The 16,827-nt window shown below is 41.7% G+C and overlaps 1 protein-coding gene across 4 annotated transcripts in view; it reads right to left on the reverse strand.

Annotated features, from left to right (window-relative positions):
• The window catches only part of RNF13 (ring finger protein 13), a 111,208-nt gene extending 102,316 nt beyond the window's left edge, over positions 1-8,892 (reverse strand). For 2 of the 4 annotated variants that reach the window (XM_084639618.1, XM_084639615.1), the window contains exon 1: positions 8,738-8,892. The gene's annotated coding sequence lies outside the window, so the exon portion shown is untranslated. Of the gene's footprint in view, positions 1-5,489; positions 5,561-8,270; positions 8,444-8,737 lie in introns of all 4 variants that reach the window. The other 2 variants (XM_084639616.1, XM_084639617.1) reach the window with 2 other exon arrangements.
• Positions 8,893-16,827: the final 7,935 nt, after the last annotated feature.

The following is a 16,827-nucleotide window of genomic DNA, read 5'->3' on the forward strand; positions in this document are numbered from 1 at the left end:
CGGACACTGCAGGTAAACAAACCAGCCTGGCCCGCCAGGGGCTTTTCCTGAACAAGCAGCGGCCCTAGTTTGAGAACCACTGCCTTACATGAACTTGATTTTCAGAATGTGCTGGGCAGCTGTCCTATAAAAATCTGATCTCCTTAAGGTGTCAAGTTGTGCACCCAAAACATCTAGTCACTCCTGAAAATCTTTACCCTCACACACTGTAAGCTCTTTGGAGCAGGGACTGTCTTTGTGATGTGTTTGTACAATGGTGCCTTGTTCCATGACTGGGCTTGTTCCACTATAATATAAATAATAAGTAATAGGGCATAATTATTCATATTGCTGTGCTATATCTGTGCAGCCCTATTGTCTTCAGGTTTGCACAAGTGTAACTGATTGGACCTATTACTTGTAACACTTGACCTAGATCCTCAGCGGCGTAAACATACATAGATCATTGTCTTTAATGGAGCTACACCAATTTACACAAGCTGTGAATCTTGCCCTTCCTAAACAATTCTGTAGATGTGCAAGAAGGAATAGATCTCAGCTCCCTCTTCCATAGTTGTGTTAATTCTACAAGATTAAAAACCAGATTTAAACCACTAAAATTAACAACTTTGTCTTTAAATAACCAGAGGGAGCAAGTCTGCTCTGCTGAATCACTTTTCAAAGAGTAACTGCCCTTTAAAATTCCTGATTCATTGTTTTGGGGGGCTTTTTTGGTTTGCTAGTCAATTGTTTTTAGGAATTCCTTCTCAGAAACGTTCAGAATACAAGGTAGGGGCCTGCAAGCCTCACTCACATGAATAATAATCCTTACTTGCATAGATAGTCACACTTTCCCCCCCCTCCAATAAATCCAATGGGGCTTTGAAAAGAAACTAACCCACCTGTTTAAAACCTGTTATGAGATTTATGGCTTTCATAAACTCATTTAACATGTCTTTAATGACTGTAATAGAGATGGAAAATTTTATGTACTTGCATAGTATGTATGATCAGTTCTGGTTAAATTTTTTTTTCTTTTTTTAAATGGAACTAACATGACATTTGCCAAACATCTCTCTAGTAACTCTTTGTATTACTTTCCTTTCTCTCAACCTCTGTCTGACTTACCTGTTTAGTCTGTAAACTCTTCAGGGCAAACATAATTTCTTACTAAATGCTGGTACAGTACCTAATACAATGTGGTCCTAATCTGAGTTGGGGCCTCGAGTTGCTACTGTTATACAAATACTGAATAAGTGCATACATAAAAAGAATTATTTAGGTTGTAAACTCAGGAAATGCTAAATTTATGTTGCCCATGAAACATTAAATCTGTTTCCCTCTGCATTTAATAGGGAGTATCTTGTGTGTGTGTGTGGGGGGGGGGGAATGGCATGTAATTAAAAACCTACCATAATGCATACACATAAGGAGGCCAAATTAAAAGTGGACAGGTAACCATAAATCTAACATTTCCTAACTTCTGAATGTTTGACTTTTAACAACCCTCAAACTACATTAATTTTTTTTAAAAAGTATGAATAAATTTCATTATATGCAACTGTAACAATCCCCAATCATGTATAGTCACCATGGTTTGAACACTGAACCTACCACTTGAGCTATGGAAGTCTGCTCTGTCTGCAAGGGGTGAGATGAGGAATGGGCCAAAGGCTGGACCCAAGGAATGATCAGGGAGCCTGGCCTGACTCTCCTCCCCCTACTAGATGTGGGGGGCACTGCCCCATGTCTGCCCCCAGAATAAGGGATGGGCTGTCGGTATACAAAAAATATTAGGTTCTGTACCCTTTTACTTACCTATGATTTATTTAAACACAGAATATATGCATGTCAATCCCACTGAATAACAAGATAAATAAAAACAAAACTAAATGGAAAGTAAACACTGAAGAAAAGAGGAAAATACAAAAATGAGAACAGAGGTGGTAGGGGAAGAGGAGTTGAAAACAAGTAGTAATTATGGAATGTCTTCTAGAGGACTCAAATAAAACAGGAAGTGTTCACAGTCTGTTCTGTTTATGTAAATCTAGAATCCCTTCCCTTCTGGATTATTCATGATGGACTTGAAAGAAAACTTATTTAATTTAGAGTCGCTCTCCATGACTCCTTGTATTAAGGATATCTTTTTAAACAGAATTCTCCACTGAAATCAGAGGGAGTTCTGCTTCAGAAAGGGTGATGTGATATAGCCCCATATTAACATTGTATGTTCCACAAAAATAACATCTAATTTTAATTTATCAGTGTCTTTAACCAAAGACACTTTTTGGGTATTTACATAATATTTTTACCCTGACTACTCCCGTTGATGTCACTCTAAAGTTCCTCCTTCTACTCCATAAAACTTTTAAAGGACAATAAACTATGCCATACCGCTAACGTTTGATTTACAGATCAGTTAATCAGCCTGCTCCTGCTCTCAGTTAGTCAAAGAGATCATGAATGGGCCACAAAAGCACTCCTCATTGTTTTTAAGGATACCAAGTGTGGTTTACTTACACTCAGTTGGATCCTAGACTTACTTTTTTTTTTTTTATTTCAGCAGCTAATAGATTGGTTAGATTGAGCAGTGAATTGGTTTTATACGTGGTCAAGTCTATAACAAGAGTAAAGAATTATCCTTTGTGGAGAAACTTTATTCCAGACTAAATTACCACATGTGTGAAAATACGTTAATACTTAAGACAAGTGCTTGCTTGTTTTTCATTAGACAAGACCATATGATCAAACACAAGATCATTCTTGAATATGACAGACAAAAATCCCTTCAAGGCTGGGATGGCAGATAATAATCACATAACAGCATTGGGCAAATTCTGCCATTCCTCCAGCTGGAGCTGGAGGATGCTGCTCCCATAGCAACCCTTTCCCAGTAGCCAGTTTAAGGACATGACCAGAAAGAGGTGTAGCCAGAATGTCACTAATTCCCAGAGGATCTCTGGCTCCTGGAATAGCCCCAGAAGGTGCTGATAGCCACCATAAATTAGAGTAGCCCTTACTCCAATCTAATTTGTATCAGCAGTCTAGCTCAGCTCACAATTTAAAGCCATCTTTGCACCTTCTACCCTGAGCTACAGTAAAAGGTCCTTGGCTGAAGCCCAGGATCTAGACCTCTCTTTTAATAAAGGCCCACCCAACACAATTTAAATGTGTCCCTGTTGCAACTTGTCTTCAGTTTTAAGAAAATTGCCTCTAACCAAAGGGTAACCCGCCCCATTTACTTCATTAAGACATGAACTTCAAAGCCCAGTTTACATCAATACCAATATTAAGCACAGATAATCTTTGATGCTTTCCTTTTAAAATACAAGGACATTACATGAAGAAGAAACTACATTAATGCAATAAGTAAGTAGAATTAAATATAAATAGGCTTGGCAAAATTCAATTTTTTATAATTTTGACATATCAGTGTCTTTTTAAAGCACTTTAAAACTTTAATTTTAAATTTTCACAGCTGAAATTACGGAGGCAGAGAAGGAAGGAGAGAGAATTATTTAATGACAAACATTGGGATTCAAAAAGTGAAAGCTTTAACTGTTGAAACCATAAATTGTATATTTCAACGTGTGATGCTGACAAAATAAATAGTCTTAAATCAAACACTAAGTTCTCAAGCAGCATTTTTCCTTCTTTGCTGTCTGTAAATTTTGATTACCAATGGAAATATGTTTTCCTGTTTGAGTACAGTGAAATTGATGTTTACTAACATTTATCAATTAAAAATCAAATTCTTCTAAGCCTGAATATAAACACGTCAGGAATTCCAAAAGTTAAGATCCCAACTGCAGCATTACTAGCTGACACTGAACATGTATTTACTGTCATTTCTAGTTGTGTGTTAGGCTAATATTATGGTTTGATACATTGTATTTCTAGAACACCTTCTACAAGAGGATCTTGAGGTGTTTTATGAACCATGAACTGATACTTACAACCTACCTGTGGGGTAGCTAATGGGACACAACCAACATATCTAGTCAATTTGAGTTAAAGTGAGTTACAGGTTCCACACCTGCCTCTGACTCTCCAGCAATGTCCCTGGTTTTACAATTGCTTGCACAAACAGCAGAGGGAAAACTTACTGACTATATAGGGGAAGCAGTGAAACTAGTTATATATAAAATGGAATAATATAGCATAATTTCCTCCCAAACTCTTTCATTTACACTAGTGTTGGGTGTTACAACAATAGGTTAAAAAAATCAGACAAGTGATATTTTTTTTTTTTACTTGAGTGCCTCATTTTACTGTTGTTAATTTGCACTTATTTTCAGAGGATCTCAAAGCACTTAGTAAAAACTGAGTTAAACCTCATAATACTTTACTATCTCACAGGCATGTTATCAATCTGTAAAATTCTGTTAAAGAGGCACTCCACTGAGATGTGGGTACTCAGCTCCTCTGAATAAGTAGTCTTGTTCATGTGACTTCACAAGGATTTGTGCGCCTAATTTTAGGCACCCAGGATTGAAAATTGCGACCTTGATGACTTGACCAAGAGTCACAGACAAGACTACTACAGTCAGTACCAGAGCAGAGTACAAAACTCCTGACTCACAGTTCTATCCTCTAAACATTATACTAGCTTCTTCCTTATTGGAAGCCTCTTTTCAAATTACAATCAGGCCTGCTAAAAAGATTGTAAAATGTAAATCCATATACCATCTAGCATGTACGAGGGGACTGAGTTAATGATGCTTTTGAAACTTTAACATTGCATTTCTTGATTTTAATTTTAACTGACTAGCTGTAGAATTGCACTAATGTGTATATTTTTACATTTTATAACCTGCAGTCCTGCATCAAAATCACGGGGAGTTTTGCCTGAATAAGCTTCAAAAGTTGCATGTTCAGTGGAGCAGGTGTTTTCCCACATTTTTTTGAGGTTTCCATCTGCATTTTAGTGAACATTGAAAGGCGAGTCTTCTCTGGATACATTTGGCTTAAATTTAATCTAAATGAGAGAGTACTTCTAATTCATTATTAATGGGAGTTAAGGAAGAGCTGACATTTTAGAAGCAAGTAATTTTGTGACTCTGGCATAGCAATTTAGACCCATGAAGCTTTGTAATACTGTTGACTGACAGAGCAATAGAGGAAATTGAAGTCTCACAAATCTGTCTCTAAAAAAAAAAAACTTTTGTAATCCATGAATTTTTATTTTTTATATAAATATATAGAATTGTTACTGTTTAGTTTCTCTTACCATAATTTTATTAGTTCCCTCTTATCACAATTTGTCAGCTATAGTTTGAAGTACAGAAAATGCAGGGGCTATGACTATCCACCTGAAGAAAACTAGCTCTTCATAAGGGAGGAAAATTTGTGAATATGCAAACATTACGTCTACTGCAGTTATACAAATAATGATAAAACAACATTAAGGTTGAAAAGTCAAGCACCCTAAGTTAAGAAATACTAGAATTAAGGTTGTACAGACAACCTTAATTCAGCCCCACTGTGCATACATATTACAATTGTCTTACCTAAAATTATGCAGCAAATCTGTGGCAGAGCAACGATCAGAGCCCAGTTCTCATGGGTCCCAGTACAGTGCCTCAAATACAAAAGAATATCTCTTTAATTCTCAAAATTCTGTGCCTCATTCATTGTCGATCCCTGCTCATTCGAATAAGGCTGGGGAGTTGCAGAACACATAGTATATGATCACATAACAAAAGACTGCATCATACTATATATACACAAAGGGGCTGAATTAAGGTTACACAAGCAATGCCAATTCTGGCATTTCCTGGACTTCAAACTTTATTCCTTAAAGGTTCTTTTTATGTAATTTCCTAAGTGGTAGTGGTGTGTTTTGGGGTGCTTTTTTTTAAAGAAGCAAATGGATTCCATCATGTTGGAACCCTATTCACCCCCAAAGGGATCATCTGCAGGGTTCTAGATTCAAAGCACAGATCTCTACCACTTTAAAAAGGAGCAACTGTTAGCAAGAGTATAGTATAATTCAGTTTTCCAACTGCAAGAGGGGAATACAACACACAATTTGCAAGTGGCTTATATAATTTGCTAGATATCTGCGAAACTTTGGGAATGAGGATATCTGGTTTCTATTTCTAGCTCTGGAGTGGACTGTGACTGTAGACACAGCACAGATAAGCATGTAGATTGTTCTTTACACAGAAAGCGTTAAGTGTGACTGAATGAATAATACATGTCTCTCATACTAGAGATAGGGTTCTGTTCTCAACTCTGCCAGAAGCAACTATCTGAAACGTCTGTTACCCCAGCTATAGAATGGGAGGATTACTACTTGGCTGTTCCTTGATTTAGGAGTGTGAAACTTTAATGAAGACTATGAAGTACACATAATTAACACCATCAGTCAGCAGAAAGCATCCTCCTGCGCTCCCTTCCCAGCGGGCCTCCCCTGAGGTCAAAAGTGAGGGCATTGTTGCTACAGTGTCTATATCCTGTCTGAAACTCTAGCTCTGTGCCTGCCAAGCAGGAAGCTGAGTGGTCCTGAGACTATGATCAGTGCAGTTTACATGTAGGAATTCCCTAGAGCTAGAGAATGCTCAATGCAGAATGCACATAAAAACTTGGGCTGAGAATCTCTCCCACTGGACCAACTTCTGTTGGTGAAAAAGACATGCTTTTGAGCTACACAGAGCTATTCTTCACTATATATTTTGATAAAGAGTAAAAAGCACCTCCCTTCCCCCAAGCAACCCCCTGTCAAATGTCAAGTCCTGCTCCACTGCATGGAGATACAACCATTTCTTTTATTGTGCTACAAATTTAGCATTAGAGAAAAAAATAGGTTGTTTTGCCAATCTTGTTCTCAGAAATGGCTAAGCCACTTTTGCTGTAACCTTCTTAAAAAAAAAAAAAAATCAGTCTGAGGCAGAGATCTTGTATCAGTTTTTTTTTTTTAATGTGAACAGTTAGTTTGGGAAAGATACAAAGCTACTGAAAATTGGGTCTTATGGGGGAAAATGTTAGACTAACTCCAGCTGTTGCTGTCAGTGCTCCCTATAACCAAGAAACTTCGTGGTGGGATAGAAAACAAAGTGAAGTTAGGCAAACCGCTTGCCCCTATGGTGAATGGAACTTCGGACCAATCACCGTTTACCGAACATAGAATACTGCAGCATTTACGGAAGGCATAATTGTATATTGGCTGTTCCCTGTTATCAGGGAATATTCATATAAATCAGTGTCCATAGGCCACTGGTGCTCCACAGACAGCATACTGTGGCTTGCAGAGAGCTATCTGGTTTTCTTATTCAAACCTATTAAATTACATTATAGATTATTACAAAATATTAAATATCTTCCTAATATGAATTTTCCATGTAAGCAATTGCTGTAGGTGCAACAGGAACTTATGTGGCTGAAGACAGGAGGGAAAGTCTGCACAGGCACCAATGGGAGGGGAGATGGTGCTGAATAATTGTCTGGGGAGAGGAGAGATTGGACCATGAGACTAACTGTTAAAAGTGTGGGCCACAGAATAAAAAGTCCCCATCCAAATGGTAGTCCTTGCCCTATTACCTCAGATTATCCATCTTCCAGGGGCAAGGATACTTACATGTACACACATCATGTGAAATCGTCATGTGAACTGGCTAATATCTGACCAAATTCATCCCTGATGTAATTCAACTGAAGAAGCCTTATGCGAGGCTTGAATTTGTTCCATTGCCTATAGTTTTGTAATTCAGTTTGCATTTTGGTAAACTCTGCTGCTATTCATCATTGGCAAAGAAAACACTTAGAAATATTAATATCTGGATCACTCATTTCATTTACATTCTAATTTCTCTTAAAAAGTTCCAGGTGGTGCAGGGGAGGTTTGTTAGTTTCACAATTAGAGGACAACCCCCCCCTTAGCTGCTTAATGTTAATAATATTCTGTTGATACTCCCCCCAGCATTTCCGTGCATTGAGTTTCATCAGACCACACCAGCTCTGAATCTGTATCATACCAGGATGGCCTTACCTCTGGGGCTGGGCTAGGACGGGTACCTGCGCAGAGAGTGAAAACTAAAAAGCACCAGGGGCATTACTGGTGAATAGCTATGAAGAATGGCAGATGGCACTGTATTCTCACTATCTCAGGATTTTGTTAACCAAAGCATGGATTGCGCTAGACAGTAAACAGAGTCTATACATCCCAAACAGTTTGTTTGTACCTCTTTATTAATAATTGTGGGGGCATTAGGCTGCACTCTCCAGCCAGTACCTGCTTCCCCCTTACACAGCTGCCAAACGTCGCCAGGGAGAGCACAGATAATCACTACCTCATAAATATGGTCAGCATCCCCGGCCAGAGAGCTCTGGAGAAAAACCACACACAAGAAATACAGAAGTGAAACCCCAGCCCGGGCTGTAGCTGTAATCGGTGGTGCTTTGTCAGCATTTTGTTCTTCTCACTCGTTCTTCTCTCTTCTGCTTACCCTGAGCTCGCTGCAGGCTGGGGGAGGGAAGGGAAATGCCAGACTCAGCTGCAGTGAAAGTTGGTAACAGCTCCAGCGTTTGGGCTGCTAGCGACTCTGCTCCGGGGGAGACTTAGTTCGGCCTCAATACGCAAAACCAGCTCACAGTCTTGGCCCCCCCAAGCCGGTGCAGCTCGGCTCGCCGGGGCGACTGATCCATTAGCCTCCCACAAGCCCTGGGGGCGGCAGCGTGACAGCAGCGACCCAGGCGGAGCTGGCCGGGAGGCCCGAGCGGAGCCCGCCCCCATCCCCGCCGCAAAGGCAGCTCTTACCTGGGGGCCGAGCGCCGGGACCAGCCTACAGCGACTCCATGACAAATGGGTTTGTCCCGTCAGCTGAGAGACGCGGAGCCAGAGCGCGGCGGAAATCCCGCCCCGGGCCCCCGCATAGGCTGAGAGGCCAGCCCAGGCGCCAGGAATTGCTCGCCCGGCTCGTCACTCACCGGCCGATCCGCCCCAGTTGGGCCGCACGTAGCCCGCCTACACGTGATGCTGGGGCCGGGCGAGGAGAGGAGGGAGCTGCAGGCGGAGGGCGGCTGCTGGGGCCGCGGGAGCGGGCAGAGGCCGCTGAGGAGACGAGCGAGATAGCGGAGGGAGGGAGGTTGGCGTGGGGAGGGGGACGCAGGCGCGGGGAAGTGGAACGACCACCAGGTCCACCCAGGTGCGATCTGACGGCCGTTTGGTTCGTTGGCCTGATGGCAGTGACGTCACCTCGCGGGCCGGGACCCTCACCCACGTCGTGTCTGCCCAGCCCTCTCCTCTGCTTGGGACGGGGGCCGCGCCCGCCTGTGCGCGGGGCCCGGGCTCCCAGGGCCGTGGCTGGGCAGTTCCAGCCTTGTGAGTGGGCGGCCAGTGGAAATGCCTAGCACGCGGCGCACAACGCTCCGAGAGCGGCGTCCTTGCCCGCGCCCGGAGAGCACAGCGCGGGCATGGGCAGCATGGCTGGGAGGCCACGGGTTTGACCTCCCAACCTTGAAAGTGCCCCCCCACCCCATTTAAAAGCACAACAGTAGAAAGGTTTCAGAGTAGCAGCCGTGTTAGTCTGTATTCGCAAAAAGAAAAGGAGGATTTGAGGCACCTTAGAGACTAACCAGTTTATTTGAACATGCATCGCAAGCTTATGCTCAGATAAACTGGTTAGTCTCTAAGGTGCCACAAGTCCTCCTTTTCTTTTTGCGAACAGTAGAAAGAGTTGCCATAGATTAGGCTGAGCTCTTTTGATGTGGTCGGTTTCGGTTTGGGGTGGGTTCTCTGGTTTTCTCCAAATTTCATCTGTGCTGCTGCCTTTCAGTGAATTAGTGATGCTAGCTATCCCTACATATCCCTACCAATAACTTTCAGTTATTGCCAGCTCTAGGTTGTTCCTGACTAGATTTCAGATGTACCTACCACACAAGTTTCAGAGTAGCAGCTGTGTTAGTCTGTATTTGCAAAAAGAAAAGGAGGACTTGTGGCACCTTCAAGACTAACCAAATAAATTGGTTAGTCTCTAAGGTGCCACAAGTATTCCTTTTCTTTCTACCACACAAAGATTTCCTCTGAGGGAGAGAGCTGTAGAAGAGGCCAGTAATATATAATCAGCCTTCTTACAAAAGAGGTGCTACCCTTGTAATAGAACCCCTTTTTTCATTTGCAGATGCCTACACATTTTCAAATGGAGGTGTGGGCCCCTTTGGAAATATTAGACCTAGGTTGCAGACCCTCAATGGTTCCTGGACCACAGATTGAAAACCATTGTTCTGTGGTAATAGCAACCTTTTGTGGACCCATTAGTCATTGTCTGTGGACCCAGACCACAGTTTGAAAGCCCCTGGAATAAATTACCAAACATTTAGAATGAAAGGTACTAATGCTTGATAATGAGTTAGGTATAAGGTATGCTTTTAGAGGTGATTATGCATTATAAATATTCTGAGACAAATTCAGAGAGCGGTTGTAACCTACACACCCATGACAGCAGGAAAGGCAAATGTAAGATAAAATAGGACAAAGAGATTTACTTTACCCTACATTCTACTGCTAATTGCTATGTTAGGGATGACTCCTCTTTCTCCTGGTAAGGCTCCAGTGGCTTGTAAATTACTCCCACCATTCAATGTGTAATTTAGATCACTTCTGAATTTGTCCCTTTGTGTTTACCTCTTTTGCAACAAAGATTGACCTAAATAATACTTCCCAGCTAGCTTCTGACTCAATAGAATTCCATGTTATCCAGTTGTGCCCTTTGACTAAATTTGATGTTGCAAGAGAAATTCTGCAATTTCAGCCATCATCCTTCAACCTGAAGTCTGATGATCCTTATCTTACCCTGTATAACTCACTTTTCACTGAAAATCTGGGTTGTGGAGAGAAGAGTTTAGTGATCTAAGCATCATGGTTTGAATAGTGTACCTATATTCATTAGAACCATAGGCTTAAATCTTGTTAGACTCTGCTCCACCTTCATAGGTTAGAGGATGCACTTTACTCTTTTGTAGGTGAGTCAAGCAAGCTATCTGAGCAAACAAAAATGCTGTCTGTTTCATGTGGGTTTTAAGAGCCAAATTTTCAGAAACAAAAAAGAACAAAAGCTATGATTGGTTTCATGCACAGAGATTTGAAACAAGCATTTGCCATGATTGTGCAGGAAAACATGTTTGCACAGACAATTGGTCAGTTAGGTTTCTAAATGGTCAATTGTGCATATGAATAAGTACCCCAAAACAGATTTTGCCCCAGATTAGGGAGATAACACAGGATGAAAAAGAGAACACAGAATAGTTGGTAGAAAAGTATTTTTTTTTGTGTTTAGAGTAATGTAAGTTAAGGATGTTGATAGCAAATGTTACCTTAAAACAAAAAGCTTTTATTCAGGCAAAACACTCAGTGACTTCAGTGGTATGTTTTTTGAGGTGCAAGACTGGACCTCATATTTATTATGAAATTATTGAAGCATCAGCAATGTCTGTTTTATTTCAGAACTGGCTGTAGCATAAATGGTATTTATCTAACTATTCTTTATTGTTTCTTCTATGAATAATTATATAGTATTTAATGTATTTCTAAGGTGTTTATCACCATAGTGCTTGGGCATATTATCTGAGGATTCATTTATTCCCATAAAGGGATTTAAATGTATATTAGCCCTTTAACTTGTAAGTTTTACTAGAACAGCACCTGGTTGCTGAGAAGAAAGCGGATTCAGAGGAAGCATTCTGGGATTTGTAAAGAAACCCACACTGCTGACTAATTTTAGTGCTCTAGGCTGAAGTTCTATGGGTAGGGAGGACTGGAACTTGTATCTCCTCTGCTGCAGTGAGGGACCATGACTAACAAATAGTATTTCCCTCCCAGTCTTTCCGGGAAAGTAAGGGTACCAGGCTTGCTGGGAAATGTAGTCCCTCCTAGAGCCATGTTTGTAGTCCTGACAAAACCTGCTGGGGAGGATATATAATTAGCATCCTTCCCACAACCTAGAGGGAGACAGGTTTTGCTGATATACTTTTTTGGAGTGTGGAAGATTAGGCAAGTAAGCCTATTTTATGTCTTTATTTATTTTTAAGCCTATGTTTTGGCTGTGGAGAGGCATAAATAACACAGGTAGAGGAATTTTTTAGTTTATATACTCCAAGGATGGCTGTACCTTTTTTCTGTTTTGGCCAGCCACAAGATTCCTGAGTGACTGCATAACTCTGCTAGGAAAGGGCCTGCAATAAATATTTTGTAGTGGTAGGTTTTGTAGATTGCTAATGAAGTGAATTTCACACTCATGGGACTATAAGAAAGTCATACTCAGGGCTCCCACAAATTCCACATTCCATGTAGGTAGATAACATGCATTCCTTTTAGTTCACTGTTGCCATGTTTTTGTTGGATTTTTTTTTCTTTGAAACGTGTACGGTATAGTTCTTTGCACGTGTTTTAATAAACAAGCTGTCTTTTTGAAAGAATTGTGATTACAAGGTGTAGGGACAATAAATCGGTTGCTAGGTGGACACTTATCCAAGGGTTTTTCTCTTTTCTTTATGCCCATGTTTCTCTTTCTTCCCTGCTGTTTCTCTTTTCCCTTCCTTTCCCATCACTCCTTTTTGGCTTCTTCCACTCTTCCTTTTTCTGCTTTTTTTTTTTTCACTCCTCTTAATATATTTTCTTATTTCTTAACTGCCATGTCCCAAAAGCAGAGGAAAAATTTGAAAGGAAGGTGTAGACATAAAAATGCACAAATATGTAAAATTTATTTCTTTTAGATAAATAACATGTTCTCTAGTATCAGCATTTCTTTTGTAAATAACTTGCAGTAATATGAAAGAGATCACAGCAGGTTTATGTGGGATGGAAGTAAAGATGTATATAAAATGTGGGACGGCCCTCATAAGACTCACTCCTACACTATTTTCTCAGGCAAAATACCCATTGGAGTCAGTCACCAGGTAGAGACTGATTTAGCAAGATATTCAATTAAGCACATGTCTGTCTTCAAGCATGTTGGTAATGCCACTGACTTCAGTGGGACTACTTGTGCTTAATTAGGCTGGGGCTTAATTAAGTACTTTGCTGAATTGGGACCATAATGAATATTTATCATTGTCCATATGTGTATATATACAATTAAAGTTTCCCCTGAGTAGAGTAAGGAATATATAATTATAAGCAGGAAAACCAGGAAACTCCAAATTTTAGTACATATAATTTCCTGCAGTTAATTCAATCCAGGGATAAGTGGATTTGCCTTTCTGCAGCTACCCACCCTGAAGCAGGAATATGACAAGACCCACCAGACCCCTGAAAACCCATAAATGACCCACCAAATCTTGGATGGCAAAGAAATTCCATGGATATCTTGGTAACTGCAAATCACAGGGGTACCTGCACAGAGAATTTGTGTTTCTTTATCAGGGGGTAGCCTTGTTAGTCTGTATCCACAAAAATTTGTTGTGTTTCTTTAGTCATCTCCATCACCCCTGGCAACACTGCTCCCTGTGGAACCTTGTTGCCATAGTCTTCCCACCAGCTGGTGCTCCAACCAACTCTGAGGTAGTTTAGATGTTGGGTCCAAATTTCTACAGATCAGGTAGTTAAACACCTAAGTATTGTCATTTACACCCGCAATTAATTGTGGATGCAAAATGAGAGGCCAGGTTAAAAATGTCCCTTTCAACAAAATACAGCAGAATTCTTAGAATTAAAATAGTCAGTTGCTGTGTTGTTTATAGTAGCTTTGTGGGGAACAGCTTTTCCTAGAACCACCAGCTTTACTTTCTGTTGAGTCAGGAGACAGAAGGATAACTTTTGATTACACATTTTTCTAAATTTTCTTTCAAAATACAAAAAGCTGCACATCTCGTTACAACACAGAGATGATTTCTCTATGTGAGAAGCCTTTCAGGCTGAAAATAACAAAACCCTACAAAGAGTAAAAAATCTTGCAATAATAACTGCAAAGAATAGTAATCAGCCAAACAAGCCATGTTAACTAGAACACCAGAAAAACATTTGGGGTGGAATCCATGAAGGGAGTTGTGTTGCAACACTGAGTGTCACAGTACTTCACATTTAGGTGCCTAAAACAATCATACAACAACACTGTAATACACAAAGTCGAGTTAGGTGTCTAGGTTCTGCCTTATACAATGAATGGGGAGAGAGCGTTGCCTTAAAATGTGATCAACAAAAGCCAACATGCTAAGCGCAGAGATGCTGATGACAGGGGTGTATGCTAACCCTTGCCTGTCTTTCAGAGATGGGCACCTAAGTCCGGGCTGCAGAGAGATGCCTATCTCTGCTTGCAATCCACAAATGGGAGCCTGACCCTGGAGAGTCAGGCACCTTTGGTACGTAAGCTGCTTCTTGTGGGAATGACTTAGGCGCCTCACTCCACACAAAGCAAGACACACCGCCTTGCTTTGTATGGAGTGAGGCACCTAACCCACCCTATAACTTTTAGCCTAGTAGCTAGAGTATGTGCCTGGAATGTGGGAGACCCAGGTTCAGTTCCCCCTCTCTGTTAGGGGGAAAAAGAACTTATCAGGAGGATCTACCTCTCAGGAGAGTGCTCTGACACTGAGTTCTGAGATATTGTGATGTGAGGCTCCCTCAGGCTCTCCTGTTGAAGCTGTTCCACTCTGGGTAAACAATGAGAGTGATTGGGAGAGTGGATGCCCCGGCCCAATCACTATTTAAGTATTTATCCACAGTGGAAGTGGAACAGTGACAACTGGGCGAGAGTGAGGAAATGACTCTCTGGTCCAGTGGCTGGGGCATCCACCTGGCAGTTGGAGACCCAGGGCTTGATCACCCTGCTCCAGTCATTTTTTCCACAGTGGAACACCTTCAACAGGAGAGATTAAAAGAAATCCACATCAGACTATCCCATAGTTCAGTGGTTAGAGCATTCTCCTGAGAAGTGAAAGACTCCAGTCTTCAAATCTTTTCTCCACGCTCTGGCAGAGAGGGAGGAATTGAACCTGGGTCTCCCACAGCCCAGGCAAATCCTCTCACTGCTGGGCTAAAAGCTACAGGGGCAGGGGTGCTAGCACTGCCTCTCTCCCCCTCCCTGCTGAGTTTTGAACGGGACCTGATAGGTATGCTCAGAGGCCCTGCATGTGACTTAAGTGGCTTAATATCTGTCTTCACTCCAGTTCATGAGTCACTCTGGGATTTAGGCAGGAGATATGTACCCAAGTGCCTAGAGCAAGGCAGCACTATGCATGCTCAAGTGTTTAAAACTCAGATGCCTAGGTCAGGTGCTAACTCTACACAGAGTTAGGCAGCCACCAAGTCGGAGTTTCATGGATTGCAGTGGTGGCTGAACTTTGTGACTTTGTCCTTACCCATAACTGTTTTACATCTGGGGACAATGTATACCTTCAAATCAGCGGCACTGCTACTATGGGTACGCGTATGGCCCCATAGTATGCCAACATTTTTATGGCTGACTTAGAAAAACACTTCAGCTCTCGTCCCCTAACGCCCCTACTCTACTTGCGCTATATTGATGACATCATCATCTGGACCCATGGAAAAGAAGCCCTTGAGGAATTCCACCATGATTTCAACAATTTCCATCCCACCATCAACCTCAGCCTGGGCCAGTCCACACAACAGATCCACTTCCTGGACACTACAGTGCTAATAAATGATGGTCACATAAACACCACCCTATACCGGAAACCTACTGACCGCTATTCCTACCTCCATGCCTCCAGTTTTCACCCTGACCACACCACACGATCCATTGTCTACAGCCAAGCTCTGCGATACAACCACATTTGCTCCAACCCCTCAGACAGAGACAAACACCTACAAGATCTCTATCAAGCATTCTTACAACTACAATACCCACCTGCAGAAGTGAAGAAACAGATTGATAGAGCCAGAAGAGTTCCCAAAAGTCACCTACTACAGGATGGGCCCAACAAAGAAAATAACAGAACGCCACTAGCTGTCACCTTCAGCCCCCAACTAAAACCCCTCCAACGCATTATTAAGGATCTACAACCTATCCTGAAGGATGACCCAACACTCTCACAAATCTTGGGAGGCAGGCCAGTCCTTGCCTACAGACAGCCCCCCAACCTGAAGCAAATACTCACCAGCAACCACATACCACACAACAGAACCACTAACCAAGGACCCTATCCTTGCAACGAAGCCCGTTGCCAACTGTGCCCACATATCTATTCAGGGGACACCATCACAGGGCCTAATAACATCAGCCACACTATCAGAGGCTCGTTCACCTGCACATCCACCAATGTGATATATGCCATCGTGTGCCAGCAATGCCCCTCTGCCATGTACATTGGTCAAACTGGACAGTCTCTACGTAAAAGAATAAATGGACACAAATCAGATGTCAAGAATTATTCATAAACCAGTCGGCGAACACTTCAATCTCTCTGGTCATGCGATTACAGACATGAAAGTTGCGATATTACAACAAAAAAACTTCAAAACCAGACTCCAGCAAGAGACTGTTGAATTGGAATTCATTTGCAAATTGGATACAATTAACTTAGGCTTGAATAGAGACTGGGAGTGGCTAAGTCATTATGCAAGGTAACCTATTTCCCCTTGTTTTTTCCAACCCCCACCCCCCAGACATTCTTGTTAAACCCTGGATTTGTGCTGGAAATGGCCCACCTTGATTATCATACACATTGTAAGGAGAGCGATCACTTTAGATAAGCTGTTACCAGCAGGAGAGTGGGGTGGGGGGAGAGAAAACCGTTTGTAGTGGTAAACTACATTTTTTCATGCTTTGTGTGTATAAAAGATCTTCTATACTTTCCACAGTATGCATCCGATGAAGTGAGCTGTAGCTCACGAAAGCTTATGCTCAAATAAATTGGTTAGTCTCTAAGGTGCCACAAGTACTCCTTTTT

Source organism: Lepidochelys olivacea (genome assembly GCF_965140295.1).
Source record: "Lepidochelys olivacea isolate rLepOli2 genome assembly, chromosome: 9".
Taxonomy (NCBI): Eukaryota; Metazoa; Chordata; order Testudines; family Cheloniidae; genus Lepidochelys; species Lepidochelys olivacea.